We start from the raw sequence: 19,767 nt of genomic DNA, 5'->3' as shown, positions 1-19,767 counted from the left end.
AGAAAAGGTCTAACAGCTGAAAATGCATATCAGAGCAAAAACCAAGTCCTGAGGTCAAGATAACTGCATGAAGAGCTCAGTGACAGACTTGTGTTAAGGCAATGATCTAGGGAAGAGTTCAGAAAAAAATCTGCTGCATTGAAGGTTCACAGAAGCATGTAGCCTCCATTATCCATAATGGAAGACGATTGGAACAACTAGGACTCTAGAAAATGTCTGCGAGCCCCCATCCAAGCTGACAGAGCTTGAGAGGTGAAGAGGTGAGGAGAGGAATGGCAGATAATTGCCAAATGCAGATGTGCAAAGCTTGTCACATCATACCCAAAAAGACTTGAGGCTGTAAAGGTGCTTCAACTATGTACTGAGTTAAGGGTATGAATACTTATGCAATGTACTTATTTCAGTGTTTTATTTTTAATAAATTTGTAAAATTTGCAAATCTGTTTTTTGCTTTGTCATTATTATGGTGTATGGAGTGTAAATTTATGTGGGGAAAAAACTAATTTAAAGCAGTTTAACATAATGCTATATATATATAATCTTCCTGCCAAATTATATATTTCTGAGTGTGATCTGCTGCTGTGTCTTGTATGTAGTCCTAACTTATATTTAGTGAGAAATTAAGTATTTAATTGTTTTCAACAACTGTTGCAATCCTGTTGCTGCAGGTCTCTGAAGGTTAAAAAATGTTTAAATATTTTTTTTTCAGGTAAACAAGACAAAAATACTGATTAAGAAAATATTTTTGTTCATTATCACATACTGTGTCTTTGTTAATTTAAAATTAAAAGAGAAAAGTCTAAAATTAAAAGAGACAAGTCTAAAATTAAAGGAGAAAAAGTAGATCACATGTTTTTTTTTTTTTTTTTGGTTTGCAAACAGCCCAGAGACTCAATATAGCAGAGGGGACTCCTCTCTTGTGTCATCAGTTGGAAGGTTAAAGCTTTGTGGTGGTGGGTCTGTCTGTCGCTTTGGCTTAGGTGAGTATGGTGGGTGTCTCTCGCTCACTCCCGCTCTCTCCCTCAGTCTCTCTTTTCGTTCTCACTTAGCCACCGCGCCCATTGATCTTGTGAAAATGACAAAATGGGGGAATAATATGAGTCGACGGCCAGCATGCTCCTCTGTCCCTTCTCTCTTACTGCCTGCGTCTTCAGCACCACTGCCAACAGCTGTGGGCCACTGGGCATAACAAGCAGGTGTGTGTGTGCGTCTGTATTTATTTTTAAAGAGATTTTTATTGAGCAGTCATGTGAATGAATGTGAGCGTGTTGGGGTGGACGAACATTTTCAGTGAAAGGATCTGATGAAAACAGTGCACCGGAGGAGATCCAGAGAGGAGTAAGAACATTGAGATGAGAGTGTGACGGAGAGCAGGGTTGAAGGGAGGGCACACGACAGAATTAAGGAGAGGATGGAGGATGTGTATTCCAGTGGGAGGAAGCCACACTCCTGGGAAATGTCTGTTTTTGTTGAATTGAATGTTGTAGGGCACGCTTTATGCGTGACGGTCAGACGCTCTGTCGGTTAGTTTGACTTTGAGTGAGGTGTCTTGATTAGCAGCTATTGCATAACCTCTGCAATAATATCATCATCCTAAACAAAACAGCCTCTTTTATTTGTTTTTTGTTTCATTGTTAAATATTTTTTTTATTATTATTATTGAAAATCATTAGCAAAAATGCTTGAAAATAATAATAATTCAACCATTTTGTGCAATACATTATTCATTAAATCTCTTTTTATCAAATGTGACAGTACTATTGAACATTTATTACTATGTTCTTTTTTTATTATTATTTATTAACATTAACATTTCAGTAGCATTTTAAATACTGGTGTTTAAATTATTTATAAATTAATTAATACAATTGTTGAAGGACAATAATTAATGTTATTGAGCTGACTTTAAAAGTCAGAAACAAAAAAGAGTATTGCTTTTAAAGATACACAAAGCCTTTGAATTGTTTTTACTGTGGATAGATATTTAATTTCTTTTCATAAAATAAAATTAAATTAAATTAAAGTGAGGGTTCATTTGCAAATGCATACTATTAAACAACACCTTTTTTTCATATAAAGATCAGGCAGAAAAGAAAACCAATTAATCAAAAAGGAAAATAATTCATAAATTTGTAGTTCATCAAATCTTGATAATCATAGTAATATTGATAATAATCGGGGCATGAAATTTCCTCTTTTGCTCACCAGCCACTGTGGCTAGTGGTGTCACGTGAATAAAGGGAGTTCTGGGTCCAAATGCAGGGAGAAAAAAGAATATATTTAATAAACACAAAAAACAGAACAAAAAGGCCAACACGGCACACACAACTTAAACTCAAAAGAACAAAACAAGAACAAGGTCTAGAGCCAGGATCAGAAACACAGAAACAAACCACACAGAAGACAATGCAGCCAGGATGATGAGTGGGGAAGAAGGGTTCTTATAACCCAGATAATTGTGACCAGGTGAGGGGTGAATGATTGCTAATGACAAACATGTGTACAAATCAAGGGAGTGCAGTGGAGGGAAGGGAAAACAGCGACCTCAGGTGGCTGAGGGAAACCCCACAGCCCAGATCATGACACTACCCCCTCCCCACGGAACGGCTCCCAGACGTTCCACAAGTCTGGAGGGTGGAGGAACGGGGGAAGGCAAATCAGGGGGAGGGACGGCGGGCCAGGCCCGTGCAGCGCAGTCACCGCCGCGTCAGGAACAGAGAGCGCGGTTGCCTCCGCGTCCGGAACAGAGAGCGCAGTCGCCTCCGCGTCAGGCGCAGAGATAGCGGTCATGGCCGCGTCTGGAACAGAGAGCGGTCACCGCCGCGTCAGGAACAGCGAGAGCGGTCACCGCCGCATCAGGAACAGAGAGCGCGGTCACCGCCGCGTCAGGAACAGCGAGAGCGGTCACCGCCGCGTCCGGAACAGAGGGCGCGGTCACCGCCGCGTCCGGAACAGCGAGAGCGGTCACCGCCGCGTCCGGAACAGCGAGAGCGGTCACCGCCGCGTCAGGAACAGCGAGAGCGGTCACCGCCGCGTCAGGAACAGCGAGAGCGGTCACCGCCGCGTCAGGAACAGCGAGAGCGGTCACCGCCGCGTCCGGAACAGAGGGCGTGGTCACCGCCGCATCAGGAACAGAGAGCGCGGTCACCGCCGCGTCAGGAACAGCGAGAGCGGTCACCGCCGCGTCCGGAACAGAGGGCGCGGTCACCGCCGCGTCCGGAACAGCAGGAGCGGTCACCGCCGCGTCCAGAACAGCGAGAGCGGTCACCGCCGCGTCCGGAACAGCGAGCGTGGTCCCCGCCGCGTCAGGAACAGAGAGCGCGGTCACCGCCGCTGTCTCGGGAACATTAACAGCGAACACCGCCGCATCAGGAACAGGAATAGCGATCGCCGCCGCTTCGGGGACCGAGATAGTGGACGCCGCCACCTTCCCGCGAAACAGTGTCTCTATCCCCGCCGCAAAGCAGGGGCGCATCCGCGCAGCCTCGGCGCTACGGGCATCCATCGCCGCCAGGCAGGCATAGATGCATTTAAAACGAGCGGCCGACGCCGCCTCGAAGGACATCCCCGCCGTCTCGGGAACAGAACGGGGGGACGCCGCCTCCTTGAAAAAAAAATTCCTCCCCGCTGGACCCATCTTTGCTGGCTGCATTCTGTCACGTGAATAAAGGGAGTTCTGGGTCCAAATGCAGGGAGAAAAAAGAATATATTTAATAAACACAAAAAACAGAACAAAAGGCCAACACGGCACACACAACTTAAACTCAAAAGAACAAAACAAGAACAAGGTCTAGAGCCAGGATCAGAAACACAGAAACAAACCACACAGAAGACAATGCAGCCAGGATGATGAGTGGGGAAGAAGGGTTCTTATAACCCAGATAATTGTGACCAGGTGAGGGGTGAATGATTGCTAATGACAAACAGGTGTACAAATCAAGGGAGTGCAGTGGAGGGAAGGGAAAACAGCGACCTCAGGTGGCTGAGGGAAACCCCACAGCCCAGATCATGACAAGTGGTTTTCCAAAATTACTAGCCACTCAGCATTTTCACTGGCCACAATTTTGTTGTTGGGAAATTACATTTTAAATGACTAAAGTTACTGTGTACTGAAATGTATTTAAATTGATTTCCAGGTCTTTTTTATCCATATTAAATGCATGCTTCATCTTTTATTTCAAATCCTTATATTTTATTAATAATTTCACTTAATTTAATAAGACACTACAGTGCTCTTACCAATCAAATTAAATTAGTATTAACAAAACCGATCTTTCCACGGCAGTAGAAACTTCAGAAGAAGCTGAAGTGGCATTTAGATGCATTTACAGCACAAATGTAGCATTAAAGCATTAAGATAGCAAAATTGCAACAATAAACAATGTTATGAGCTTGGTGTTTAAAACCATTTTTTATACATAAAAATAAAGAAATGTTGGAAAAAATGCAAAGATAAGCTACTTTTAAATATAAAAGTAAACCGCCAATAGGTCTTAATGAATCATTCGTTTGGACGGCTGATTCATTCAATAATGAAGCAAGTGCCTGTTTTTACAAATGGACAACTGAATCATTGACTCAAATGATTCGTTCAGAAATGCTGAATCATTCATTAACAAAACACCGCTGTACACACTGCAAAAAATGCTTTTCTTACTTAGATTTTTTTTGTCTTGTTTCCAGCCAAAATTTCAGAAGAAACAAGTCAAAATTAAGCGTTTTTGCTTGAAACAAGCTAAATAATCTGCCAATGGGGTAAAACAAATTATCTTGTTTTCTGTTTGAAATAAGATTATTTTTCTTACCCCATTGGCAGGTTATTTTGCTTGTTCTAATCAACTCTAATCTAATTCTAATCAAAACTCACTTAATTTGGATTGGTTTTTACTGAAAACAAGAAAATAAGTTTTACTTGTCTAGAAAATCCTTCTTGATTTAAGAATTTTTAGATATTCTGGCTGGAAACAAGACTTTAAAATTTAAGTAAGGAAAGCATTTTTGCAGTGCACTTTTAAAAATAAAGGTGCTTGAAAAGGTTCTTCACAGCGATGCCATAAAATAATCATTTTTGGTTCCACAAAGAACCATTCAGTCAAAGGTTCTTTAAAGAACAATCTCTTTCTTACCTTTTTTAATCTGAAGAACCTTCTTTCGCCACAAAGAACCTTTTGTGAAACAGAAGTTAAAGGTTCTTTATGGAACCATTTAGACAAAAAGGTTCTTCTATGGCATCATGAAGCATCTTTATTTTTAAGAGTGTATGTTGCTCAGAGATGCATGATTGTTTTTAACTATTTAGTTAACCAAATCAAGCAAAAACAGTAAACAATGACAATATTGTACTAAAATGTATATTAACTACTTGTTTAAACTCTATAAGATCAGTGTCACATTACAATTGTGGTTTTCAGGGAAAACTGCACTTGGTTGTGTCATGTTGCTAGGCTATATGTTATAAATATAAAAACTACATTTATACCACAGTATGTTTCTTCTTTGTGCAGTTGTGTTCATTTGTGTTGATTTCCCCATTGAATTGTCTCACACACACTAAGGCTGTGCGATTCAAAACTGGCGTGACCTTGTCACTGTCAATACATTATCCATTATAAATTGAGTCATTCTTGCAGAAATTTCGGTGCTTCATTAATTTGATGTTTTAATCAGATTAGCTGTCCTGTTGGGCAAGTAAAATGCTCTTTCACTTGCCCCTTCAAAAAACCACTTGTCCCAGACAAGCATTAATGTCGAGCCCTGTTATAGGCTATTCAGTCCGCTAAAGTGGCTAGCGAGAGTGACCGTGTTACCCACCACTGCTAAAATCCACCAGAATTTGTCAGGTTGGTGGGTGTTAATGTCAAGCCCTGACAATAAAGTGTGTGTGTGTGTGTGTGTGTGTGTGGGGTTGGAGGGGGCTGTGTATAAACATTTATTATTACAAACAACATTCAGTGTAAGATATATTCATATTTCATGTAAAGATTTGCTAGTAAATGTTGTCATTTGTCAATTAGCAGATGCTTTCTTTTAGCAGCTGACATCCTTGACTTTCTTCCATGGCTTTAGCTAATCTAATTTAAATTTTCATTTAGATTGTCTTAATTTATTCATCTCCTGTCTCAAAAAAAGAGAAGTGTAGGATTAAAAAAGAGAGATAGACACAGAGTGAGAGAGACAGCAAATTACAATATTTAACCATCAATGTGACGTGCAAACATTTTCCATAGGATAAATTACAGCAGAGACGTTATTCAGTCCGAGACAAGATGGCATTTGTTTTGTTGCCCCGTCTCCATTATTAAAGCAGAATGTCACTGCGGATGTGATATATATTCAGCTGTGGAGCCGGAGGTGCTGTAGTGTTTCTTGCTTTGGCTGGTTGCATGCCCTGTCAGATCTGGCTCCACTTTCATAGCAGATGTCTGAGCGGCTGCTCTAGAGACGAAGCCTCGCGCTGGGGCTACGTGAGGGGGAAGAGGAGTCCTGAGGGCGAGAGGTCTGGAGTGTTTAGATCAGTGTGCATTTGTTCACTGGCTCTGTCTGTTCTTTTCGTTTCTTTTTTATGACAGCAAACAGCACAGCACAGTGGACATGTGGGCAAATGATAGCGCTGATCAGGTCCCAGGGTGTACGGATGCACACGCATACACACAGACTGGTTTCTTACTTTGCTCAGTCAACACCTACTTATGTAAATCCTTCCTTCAGCTAAATATATTATGGCACCTGTCATAACATCTTGATGTTTGACAAATGACCGACTGTAGTGGTACTTAAAAGCCTCTTTTTTATGCTTTACCGAATCTAGGGTTTGGTCAGCTGTGGTGTTGTGACACAAGCAGCATATTCCTCATCATTTACATTTGTCTAGATTTATGATATGCTGTTTCCATCACGACACATTTGAGCGATGTGTCATATCCGCTTGTGCGCTTGATTACATCTTGCTTGTGTTCATTTCTGATTCTTATTTTTTAAATATTTGGTTTCCAGTCCAAACACATCAGCCTAATACATTGTGAGAGGGAAATCTTTTGTGTAATTTACCTTTTTTTTTTTCAATTCTGTGTCAGAGGTCATTAAAAAGTCACAGATGCTGTGCTGATATGAAGGGTGATGAAAATGTGGCACCACAGCCTTGTGCTTGTGCTGAAGTGGGAGACATAGCTAGCACATTCATGGCGTAAATATTCATTAAGGATGCTCTGATTTAGGTATTTTTTTGTTGCTTCGATCTTTAAGATTCATCAAACAGAACCAGGTTGCATCTATAGTTAAAAATAAAGAGAAGATAATGTTTAAATGATGTTGAACCTTTCAATAATTGAAAAAAAACCGTGGAAGTACAGTAAGTTATATTATTTGATTGACAAAAAATAAGATTTTTTTTTTTTTTTTTGTTAACAACTGTTTATTCAATTTTCTTCATAAGAGATTTTTTTTTAAATCATAAACATATACAATCAACAGAGGATATACTATTCAAGTCTGATTCATTGAGCTGCTAAATGGTTTTAATGCACTGAAGTGAGTAGAACTGATTCCAGTAAATAAATGATAACAGAATAAGGCTGGAATCGCAATAGCGTTCTATATTCCACTGTTTTGAATTTTTCTAGTTTTCTGTCCTATTCGTATCCAGTAGAAGCTACTAAATCTACATTGTTAAAAAAAACACAGCACATTTTGATAGAAATGGTATAGTAATAATCATTTTATGAGGCTAGTGTAGTCAGATTCCAAAATAAATTACTCTTAGTCTTTTTAGTGAATCAAAAACATACAGTGCAGCTTCAAGATCTAGTTTAGTTCAAGATCTAATGACATTTAAAATTTGATTTAGATTTTTGTGAATCAAACCCTGTTCAAAACTAATGAAAACCAGCTGTTTAATGTAAATCGTTGTGGTTTATTGATTAGTTGTTCATACCGTATTGCAGCATGCAGCTACACTTCCAGAATAAAAATGTCCAGATAAGGTTTTTGAGGAAAACATTCTAGGATTTTTCTCCATATAATGGACTTCAATGGGAGTCAACAGGTTGAAGGTCCAAATTGCAGTTTCAATGCAGTTTATATAGGGTCTACACCATCTGGGGAAAATCAGGTAAATCAGTCATTTTCAATAACAAATAAATAAAAGAATTGCTATTCTTTTTAACCACAAATGCTCATCTTGCACTAGCTTCACTTCATGCATTGCGTAGTCATGTTGGGAAAGTCATGTGTGACATAGGCGGAAGCGTTTACAAAGCTAAAGTGCAAAAAAAAAAAAAATGTTGTACGATTTTGGAGTATTTAAGGTAGAGTGTTTCCCTACTGTACCTTTTTGAACTGAAGTACACAGACAAAGAACTAATGGGACGTAACCTTTCCAATGTTATTGCGTAATGCGCAAAGTCATAGACACGCATTAATAGAACTAGTGCAAGATGACCATTTATGGTTAAAAAGTATAGATTATTTATTTTAGAAAATGACTGATCATTTCACTAGATAAGACCCTTATTTCTCAGCTTGGATCGTATAGAGCACATTAAAGCTGCATTGAAACTGCAGTTTGGACCTTTAACCCATTTGCCACCGTTAAAGTCCACAACATCTAGAAAAATCCTGGAATGTTTTCCTCAAAAAACTTAATTTCTTTGCGCCTGAGGAAAGAAAAGCATGAACATTTTGGATGACATTGTGGTGAGCAAATTATCAGGAAATTTCCATTCTGGAAGTGAACTAATCCTCTAATAGTAGCCTTTTAATAAAAACAAATAATACTTTTTGCTTTTAATGCCCTGTTGTTTAATTAAGGGCAATTGTTGGATTGCATTTACAGTGGGTCTCCTCTAAAAAGGCTGTTAGAAGAGTCACAGTAAACACATTTACGAAAATAGTTTTAAATATTTTTATTATTGAAAAAAATCTCATAATCTGGCAGTGAAATTGCATGTCTTTTTAAAAAATATTTATTACTTACAAGTACTTAAAGAATAATTGATAGAAATATAATCATTAAGAAGAATCTGAACAGTTGAATTCTTTATGATTCCCATCCCTAGTACTTAGGCTAATTGTGTCTTTTGAGTTGTAAAGTTACATCAGGAACTGGTAGCAATGGTGTGGATTAAAGTGTCACAGATGACACCCAAATTTATTCCATTACCAAGTTTAAACTAGACAAAATGCCTGACCAAGGGCAACCAGGCTGATCTTAGAGAGGAGAGATTTTAACACTACGGAGAGAATTACCACAGTTACGTTACTGTCACACAATGTAGAATCCAGTAAATTGTATGAATTGGAATTACTACAATGATCCATTCATTGTGGTTGAGCAAGCTCTAGTCCCACCACTGAAATCCAAAGTTAATGACATTTTTTGTGTGTTGGATTTTTTTAAGTGGTAGAACTAGTGTAGATTACAGTAACATATTAATCAACTAGAAGTTGAGAAAAAGTTTAACAGACCTTATGATCTTTGAATTAATGCTCTCGACTGCCTTAATCGTATTAAATCTGGCTTAGGTTCCGAGAGATGATAGGATTTTAGCTGTGAATTGGCCGTCATACCAACATTTAATTTTTGGAGATATTAGCAAACCTTTTAGTGCTTGAATCATCAAAAACAGAGGCATCAAAGAGCCTCCAGGGGTTCTCAAAGGTTATGCCTTCCCTGTAATGCATTTTACTGTAAGGAGTTTCCACATTCATTGGATGCACAGTGACACCATAACACCCACTAAATGGAGAGTTAGGGGATGAAATTTATTTCTACCTGACGGGACAACAATTTTATGTGGCCTATTGTGTGTGAAGGGCTGTGAAGGGGAGCATTTGCATGCAAATGTAGAGGGTGGAAATGATTTCTCTGAATCACTAGGAACAGCGCTCTTCTCGCATCTTCTGCATAGGTCTATGCTCAAAGTAGGATGATGCTACTTTATGCTTTATGCTGAGGCATCATATCACTGGAAAGAGTTTCCCATGCTCTGTTAGGTATAGGCACACTTATTTGCTTCAGCAGATAGCCTCACATGTGGGTGGTGGTAAAGCCTGGTGGTTAGACTGAAAGGTCAGCCTAAAAGAGGGCAATTTATGGGCTGTCACTACCATGCCCTGGAGCAAGACACTTAACCCCTGGTCAGGCTTTTGACTTTGTCTTTGCAGCTTATTCTGTCCATGACAGGAAGAGACAATTTGAGTGACATGTTGAGCGACCAATCTTTAGTTTACTTAAAGGGGACATTGGATGCCCATTTTCCACAAGTTGTCACACATTTCTGCAACGTACTTTGGTTAAATCTCCTCAATGGTCGTGTAAAATTACACCGTTTTTACCTTGTCAAAAACAGCTCTGTTCACAGCAACCTGTTTCAGTGCATGTTTCTTTAAATAATAATGAGCTACTGCTCACTCCACCTCTCTTAACCTTTTTTTTGTGTATTTGATGGTGCCTTACCATCAAAACATAACTTATACACTGCGTCCTCAGTGGCTCGGATGTTGGGTTTAACAGCTGAGTGCAAGCCTCCATTAAGAATTCCAAAATGTCACTTTAGAACTAGTAACGAAGGAACGTTGAGTTGCTTCATTGAAAGCTTATTGTATTGCTATATTAAAAGCTCACTGTATTATGTAGAGTATTATGAGAGAGAGATGGACTGAGCGAGTGTGATTACCTGCATCTGATACAGCATTCATTCTTCAGATTGGTCTCTTATTTATGATAAACATTAGTTTGAATATCTGCTGAGGAAAGTGATATCTTCGTCGTAATGTTAATATACTTTCATCTGTTAATGGTGATCTTGCTGCTCAGTGCATTTGTTCGTTGCATCAAGTAGTTGTTGAAACTGAAAATAACTTCTGTTTATATTGTTAACTTTTCAAAGTAAAAGTCTTTACTCCAGATAAAAACAGGCTATTGTTGCCAACTAATGGCGGAACAATGTAACTAAAATCACCATCATGAACACAAACACTGTTTCTCAATACTAAACACTATTATTAAATGCTATTGTTCATATTAAATATCATTTATTGAATAACAATATTTAATAAACAATAACAACAGCCATCATAAAAGTAGCTAGGCAATTCAGTCAAAATTACAAAGGCAGTGATCTGATATACAGCATTTAATTTACATAAACATAAGACTTTGACAAAACTATCTTCTCTGGAATAAATAATAGATTAATGAGACCAAAGACTGCCATTAGATTTAGAGATAACAAATTTAATTTCATGTGTAACCACTACAGAGACATCAGTACCAGCAGTAAATTCCAGAAGATCTGGTTGAGGTGAGGCACTCTTGTGCGGCTTCATGAGAGAAAAACAGCAGCTGTGGTTGCCATAACTTACTGTAAGAAATATGGTAGCAATATTTTAGGTTTTAAATTGGCAGTAAAACCTGTATTTCATATATATTGTTAAAATGAGAAAATCACGATTAACATCATCATAGTAACACACAACACAGAAAAATGCAATAAACATTATTTAACAACATAAGATTCAACTTAAAACCCTAACATAAATAACTGAAATAAATAAATAAATAAATAAAATAATGCATGTGCAAAATGCTTCAGATGGCCAGTGACTTGATAGTTACAGATGCGCACAAACATTCCAGATATGTCACAGTTTTTAATAATAATTATTTACAAAACTCATGTGCATCCTGATTATTTCCGACCATAATGCGGGATTGTCCTTGCTTAAAATTCAATTCATTTCTGAAAGCCTGCTTCAGGGCTCTTTATCATAATCCAAATCCTTCACTGGAAGGTCACAGTGTTTGACAGGTCTCTGTTTAAACGCCAGGGCAATTTTTAATTACGTCCCAATTACATGCCTTGTGAGCAAAATGGTCTCATCAAAGACTTCCTATAACTGTGGTTTTAGCCAATTAGAACACGACTGCAGCGGATTATTTGATGGACAGTTTTTAATTTGATATATAAAAGGGTAAAAGTAATCCCACCCATTCCCCCCACACGCACACATCTGTGAAAACGGTGTAGGGAGAAAATGAGTTTGTAATTACCAAATATTCCACATTCTTTGGCACATTAATTCATTCTGATAGCAAATATATTACAGTTCTAATCCACAGCAAATTCCTACCTGTCACAGCAGCCTGACTTTAAAGTGTAAGAGATGACAGTGAGAGGCAGGCGGCTTGCCACTTTGATTATGGAGACCTGCACTGAGCGCAGCGTATGTCGACACATGCTGATTGTTAAAATAAGCACAATAACATGTAAAAGGTTTGGATTGCTGTGGTTTTGCATGCAGATGTGTTTGTGTGAATCTGTGTGTGTGCACTAGGCCCATTTTATGATATTGGGTCTATACTGTTACATCAGTGGAATATAAAAATAACTCAATACAGTTATAAACATAACAAAACGGCCATCACAACAGAAAGAATCCTTGTGACAAATCTACATTGACACTTGGGTCTGTTGGTTTCGAATGACAAGTAGATTACAAGCCTATTTGGTGTGTTGCAATCTATATGAGCACCCCAAGGTTCATTTCATTGTGCTTCCTCTTTAAACTTTATTGGCATGCACTGATGATACAGCATAGTCTATAGATTTTACACTACTGCCTTTTGGCGACTCTATCATCATTTCCATGGTGATATCTGACGGTGTCAACAAAGGGCCTCTGGATTAATCAAGGTCATATCAAACTGTCATATCTCCAGGGGTGCTGTGTAATGCTGCTGATAATTCATTTAATATTGACGAGGAGAGGCTCATTCAGGTCATGTTACAAACTCAAGAAACAATGACAAGCTTGCATTTGCCGATAATATTCCTAGTGTAAGACCTAAAAGTGAAAATGCACAGAGGTTGCTTATTCATGGCATGGGAGACTTAATGGTGTTCTCATGTTCTAAGTGTTTTTCATCAGGTGTTACTCCAGTTATAAAGTCAGAAGCAAATGAGACAATACGCTTCCATTCCGATGCGCTCCACTAATATACCTTTTGTAAATATGAGCAAAGGCTGTGAAAATAAGTCTGCATTGTTTATCTTTTGATCTTTCATTGATCTTTCATATAATTGAAGTAAAATACATTTTTTTTTTCTCCAATGCATGTTGGCCACAATTATTAGCACCCCTAGAAAAATAGTAAAAAAAAAAAATTAGCACACCAGGGTGACTAGGAGTGTGAAATCGTCCACTCATGACTTCCTGCCATGGCCGTCCCAATTGCCTGACCTAAACTGAAGCACCAATATATAGTATATAGTCATGAAGGAATGGACCTGATCTCTTGTCAGGTGTTCTCCAAACTCATCAGGCATTATTGGAGAAATTCAGAAAACTCTATCTTAGGAAAAGGGTGTTGCAATAATTGGGTGCCAATAATTGTGGGCAGCGTGAACTAGAAAAAAAACATGTATTTGATTATTTATTTATATACACTACCAGTCAAAAGTTTGGACACACTTCCCCATCAAAGAGAATAAGGAAGTGTGTCCAAACTTTTGACTTGTAGTATATGTGTGTATATATATATATATATATATATATATATATATATATATATATATATATATATATATATATATATATATTACTCCAGTCTTTAGTGTGACATGGTCCATCAGAAATCAATCAAATAGATTTGCTGCTTAAGAAACATGTCTGGTGATTCAAACTGTGATATGGAATAGATAAAGATCCTAGAAGAAAAATAAGAAAAATTAAAAAACCAACAATGATTGTATGATTTTGAAATCAATCTTTTCACACTGAGGACAACTGAGGGACAAATATGCAGCTATTACAGATGGTTGAAACGCTCACTGTTGGTTCAGTGAGCTGGGGAGTGAAAACGTTTTGAATCAAGAATCAAGTGTATGTAAACTTTTGAACAGGGTCATTTTTATAATTTCTATTATTAACTATTATTTTCTCTTGTGGACTGTATCCAAACAACTTTTATTTGAAATAGCTTATCTCAGGTCAGTACTAAATTAAAATTATCATGCGTTTTGTATGATTCCATTTAGTTTGGTAAAATAATTAACACTTTGCAAATGCTGCATGGTGTATGTGAACTTTTGGCTTCAACTGTATATATTGAGCTATAGTGAGATTTCCTTCTGAAAACAACGTATGCTTATAATTGTTTGTTGGTTTTAGCTGTTTTTACATGATCTAACTGATCTTCTAGTCTCTCAAAGGTGGTGTCCTAATTTAGCCAGTCACACAAGTGACCCCAAAACCTCTGTAAACTTTTTAAACTTACATTTCTGGAGAAAAAAATATATATTATAGTGAATTTATTAATTTTTTTCCATCATGTTTATACCTCTCCACAGGCATCCTTTCACTTTGACAACTTTTGCAGCTCAGATTCTTTGTTTTTAACTTACACCTGTCTTGTTTTGTATTTTTTAACCTTACATATGTAAATATACGTATACATAATATATGCAGCATAAAAGCTTTCATTAATGCCTTAGGCAGATCGGTCGCGAGAGATCTCATATCAAACAGTGGTAAAGCCTCCTCAACACTAGAACGAACAGGTGATGTCTTATCACAGGAGGAGAGCCAGCCATGTGGATTAGACTCCAAGAATGACTGCTCCTGTATTCAAAACTGCTTTTATACAATAAGCCGTCCCCTTGTGTGATCACTCTCTCGGGATTTAAGATCAGTCTGAGGGGAGAAGAGATAGAAAGAAGACACGCACACAAACTTACGTTAAGCACACATGTGCATATACTTATAAAGTATTCTGACCGCGTCTGTCTCGCACATCAGTCACGCACCAGTGCTAATCCTTTACGCTCACACCCCTCTCCCCCAACCCCCCAAAAAAGAAAGAGACAGTGAGAGAGATGGAAAAATGCCCTGAGTTAAAGAGAAGGAGATTTGCATTCAGAAAGGGCGATCAGTTAGTACAAGGGCTGCATACTCATGGAGCCCTGCCATTACTGATCGCTGCACTCGCACATTAAACCATCAACCTGCTGCTCCACTGTTATGTTAAGCTGCAGAGGTGAGCGGTCATTGGAGCCCATTAAAAGTGCCAAGATCATTGAGAGCTTCTGTTTTCCCAGTGCTCATAAAGCTGAGGAGTGCTTTCGGCAGGTCTGAGATCAGGTGGACTTACACAAACAGTTTACGTTAGCTCAGCCGTCTGATCAATTAGGGAAGAGCTGAGAAAGCTCAATTGTTTTGCTCGGTTTACTGTAGGATCAAAGAGGACAATTACAATTCTTAACCTTTTTGACCTGTGTTAACAATCCAACAATCCTCTGCTGCCTTAAGGGAACGTGAAATCAAAATTGTCTCTATTTTTTATAAATGCAAACTCCTGGTCTTACTACGAAGGATTAAAAATATACTAACTGTTGTCTGTCTCTTATTATCTTAATATTTCATGCAATGCAGTGCTGCATTACATAAACTGATATCATAAATGGAAAAACTCTCATCTTGACATTTTCATTGTTCACTTTACTAAGTTTCACGCATTAGCAACTAAGATAATAAACCAAAGTGGCATTATAGACAGTTCTTCTGTGTAATCATTTGTCAGCAAAATTACTGTATCCCCACATTCAGCTATTTAGCACACAGTGAAGTTTATTTAGAGAGTGAGTTTGCTCTACGGCCGTATGAGGATAGAGAAGTAATGACAGAAGCTGGTTCTCATTTTGAATGCAGTATGAGGTTAGTTTTAAAATCCAATCATTAGCCATATAGTGTCAACCACTACATTGGCGTTTTAAAGGAATAGTTTTAGTATTAATTGCTCACCATCATGTCATTCAAAACCTGTAAGACCTTTATTCGTCTTCAAAACCCAGATTAAGATATTTTTGATGCAATCCAAGAGTGTTTGGATCCTGATAGCAATTTATTCACCCAGTTCAAGATGCAGAAAGGTAGTAAGAACATTGTTAAAATAGTCCATGTGACATCAGTGGTTCAACCGCCATTTTACAAAGCTACGAGAATACTTTTTGTGTGCAAAGAAAACTAAAATAAAAACTTTATTTAACAATTTCATCCAATTTCTGTTCTTCCCTGTCAGTCTTCGACATGCGTTCATGACAGTACCACGATGCACACGTGTTATGGTACTCTTGTGAACATGCTGCAGAGACTAGCACAGAAGAGAAATATAGTTTTTTTATTTTCTTTGCACAAAAAAGTATTCTCGTAACTTTATACCATTATGGTTGAATTACTGATGTCACAAAGACTCTTTTATCAATGTTTTTAGTACCTTTCTAAGCTTTCTGACCCTGCTGTCTATGCAGGATCATAAAGCTCTCAGATTTCATCAGAAATATCATATAATTTGTGTTCTGAAGATGAACGGTCGTACGGGTTTGGAGCAACATGAAGTTGAGTAATTAATAGCAGAATTTAAATTTTTGGGTGAATATTCCCTTTAATGTGACACATCACAGTAGGGCTGTGCAATATATCAAAATTATCAAAACATCATAAATGTACATATTGAAATATGCATATTGCTACAGCTTGCAATATTTGGGGCCATGAACAAAAGACAAAGAAAAAATCACTCACTGCTCTTGCCTAAATAACTTTTGTAGCCTAAATAAAAATCAGTGCATGTTAAATTCATAGAGTGAAGACTAAGCAGTGTTTTATTTCTCCTTTTTATTATTCAATTCCTAAACTGATGTTAAAATTATTATGTTAATGTTTAAATTACATTTTTATGTAATGCTAGAGTAAAACACTAGTTACTTTCAAAAGTTGTTGTAGGGCTGGTTTCTTCTGACAAAAAAAAAAAAAAAATGAAACATGTATGCTTGTTATATTAGAATCAGAATCAGAATGAGCTTTATTCCTCAAGTGTGTGCAAACACAATGAATTTGTTGTGGTTTTACAAGAGCTATTGATACATACATATAAATAACCATTTATATAAGACACAAGATAGTTATAGAAGTTCACAGAACTGACAGCTGAGTATAACTGTTTCGTCTGAGCATGTGGCACTTTAAGCATTATCGTATTACATATTGAATTTTGCATTATTTAATGAGTTATCGTATATCACACAAATTCATTTGAATTGGTTCATACAGAGAGCATGCAAATGAACAGAATAATTCGAACCAGTTCATTGACTGTATTTTGTATATATATAAATGTTCTGTTTGCCATTGTTTCACCTTACTTACATAAATTCAAGTGTGTTCTCCTTCTTGATTTAATAAATGAGTTTAGTTTATCTGTTCAGTCAAAATAACTGTTGTTTTCATGTCATGAAAATATGAAATATGGGTGCAATTATAAATGATATATTAAATGGTTACATACTAAAAAATATTGCCTCTTAAAGTTAATGTTATTTAAATGATGGTGTATTCTGTTTTTAATTATTTATTTTTATTGTTGTAAATTGATATGTTCAAGTTTGAAAGCAATGGTGATTTATAATGGATGCTGTCAGTTCAATTAAGGTTTGTTAATTGTTTTTGTTCAACGAAAATAAGTTATATGTATAATTCAGTCTCTTGTGTAGGTACATGTTTTAATTAAATTGCAAACTGAATATTGCATCCTTAATGTAGTTTTTTAACTTTTGTAAATAACAGTGTAGGCAAGTACTTTTTCACAAGAGTAGCTAGACTGTGGTTTAATTTTACATTACGAATAGCTTGTACAGTTTTGAAGTAGCTTCCCAAACCATAATTGTTACCACGATCACAGTGGTAAAAATGCTGACCACAATTCTCCAGGGTCAAACGGAGAGATGGAGAAGACATGACAGAATGAAATTTTGGTGTTGTTGATCGACAGAGCAATCCAAAATGAACAAAGTGTGGCTAACAGCACTTCACGCCCTCACATCTGATACACATCTAGCCCATCTGACGTTCCATTATACTGGTTGTGTTAGTTCTCTTTCCTGCTGATTTTTGAGATGCAGGCTGTCAGTTTGCTCAAGTTAAAAGAAACTGAGCAAGTGCTTTAGCGAGGTGAAAATTGAGTGAAAAGAAGTGAGAAAAAAGCAAGTGCAATAGTTGCCCTTTCGCCTTTGCTATGACAACAATTATAAGAGGAAGCAGCCGTTGAGTGCAATGATGACATGATATGACACTAGCATGGACAGGTACTACAAAATGAAGAATAATAAGTGTCTTTGAAGGGGGAAGGTGACTTTTCGGGTATAGGTGGGAAAAGGCAGGGCTGTAGTCATCAGACATCCGTCCCATCGCTGCTGTCAGGGCCTGACAGGGGAGTATGTTTGCTTGAAGACGACCCTGACCTCCTTCCACTACAACATGATAGGAAGAGCAGCACAGGATACAGCTCAGTGTCACTTCACACACTCCTCTTGTCATGTTTGTCAGGACCAGCCATACAGTGAGTCATTTTAAAAGCACACGGCAGACTAGATGGTTTTTTAGAGGCCGTTTTCTTACTCCGCGCCTCCTCCCTCCATAAAACTCTCCCAAAGTCACTCATCATTTTGTGTTATATGGTAAATTATTGCGCATGATGAGGTATAATTGCAGGGATAGTCATTATTTCATTCAAGGTGTGAAGGACATGACTAAAAAGTGTGTCAGGGGCCTTTTTGTGAATTGTTCTTTTCCCACTGTTGGCTAATGCTAATGTTCTGAAGACATCAATTGTAAGTTTTCATTTTATTTGAGCTGATGTGATTTTAATGACGGCCATTCAGTTACATTCACACAAAATAATAGAAATGTACACCTGAGGTTCCTTCACACACATTTAATATCGTCTAAGTAGGTATTAATTTACCGTAACTTGAAGTGTCATTATACTTAGTGATCATAGTCATTAAGTGTAGCAAGTAATATTACCATCATTTTAGCCAAAAAAATTTAAAAAGACATATATACAAAAGAATGGAGTAATGACATGCAGAATTATTCCATTAAAACTGACTATTTCAGCTGCTGAATTTTAATTGCTGTGGGGCTATTTGACAAACAAGCCAAGCCAGTTCCTGTTAAAACAGATCGCAGTTGATTGTGATCGTAAACACATTTATTATTATTATTATTATTATTATTATTATTATTATTATTATTATTATTATTATTATTATTATTATTATTATTATTATATCAATGCATTACACATTTTTAAAACATGATTTAATTAAAAATATTATTATTAGTATTATTATTATTAGTATTATTATTAGTATTATTATAACAATGCAGTCTGTTAGGCATTTATAATAATAATAATAATACAATGTTAAAACATTTATAAAACATGATTTCCTAATAAAACATTTTGATTGTGATCATAAATACATAAATACACAGTGATGATAAACCAAAAATGTCCATGGAAACTGATGAGTGGTGGAAAACTAGAACAAAGGAAACAGGAAGGTGATGAGAAACAAACTAAAAGTCCATGAAAATTGAAACAGAACTGTAACAAATGCAATATGTTAATCATTTATGTAACCGTATAATAATAGCCACACTGTACATACTCAGTAACATGTGTGAAAGTGTACTTTAACATACCATGTTCCAAGTGTTACTACAACCATCATCCTCATTATCTTTATTACATCTTTCATTATCACTGGCCATATTCATGCAGTCATATCTCATAGTATTTCCCCACATTGTAGCATTAAGGGATCCAACAATTTGAAGCAATTACCATGGCCTTGCAGGTCTAGTAGTGTACTTAATATTCTTTTCTCTCTTTTGATAGTGTGTGCACCCTGCCATTCTGTTGGCAAC

The sequence above is a fragment of the Garra rufa genome, chromosome 16 (assembly GCF_049309525.1).
Source record: "Garra rufa chromosome 16, GarRuf1.0, whole genome shotgun sequence".
In the NCBI taxonomy this organism is placed as follows: Eukaryota; Metazoa; Chordata; class Actinopteri; order Cypriniformes; family Cyprinidae; genus Garra; species Garra rufa.
This window is presented reverse-complemented; position numbering follows the sequence as displayed.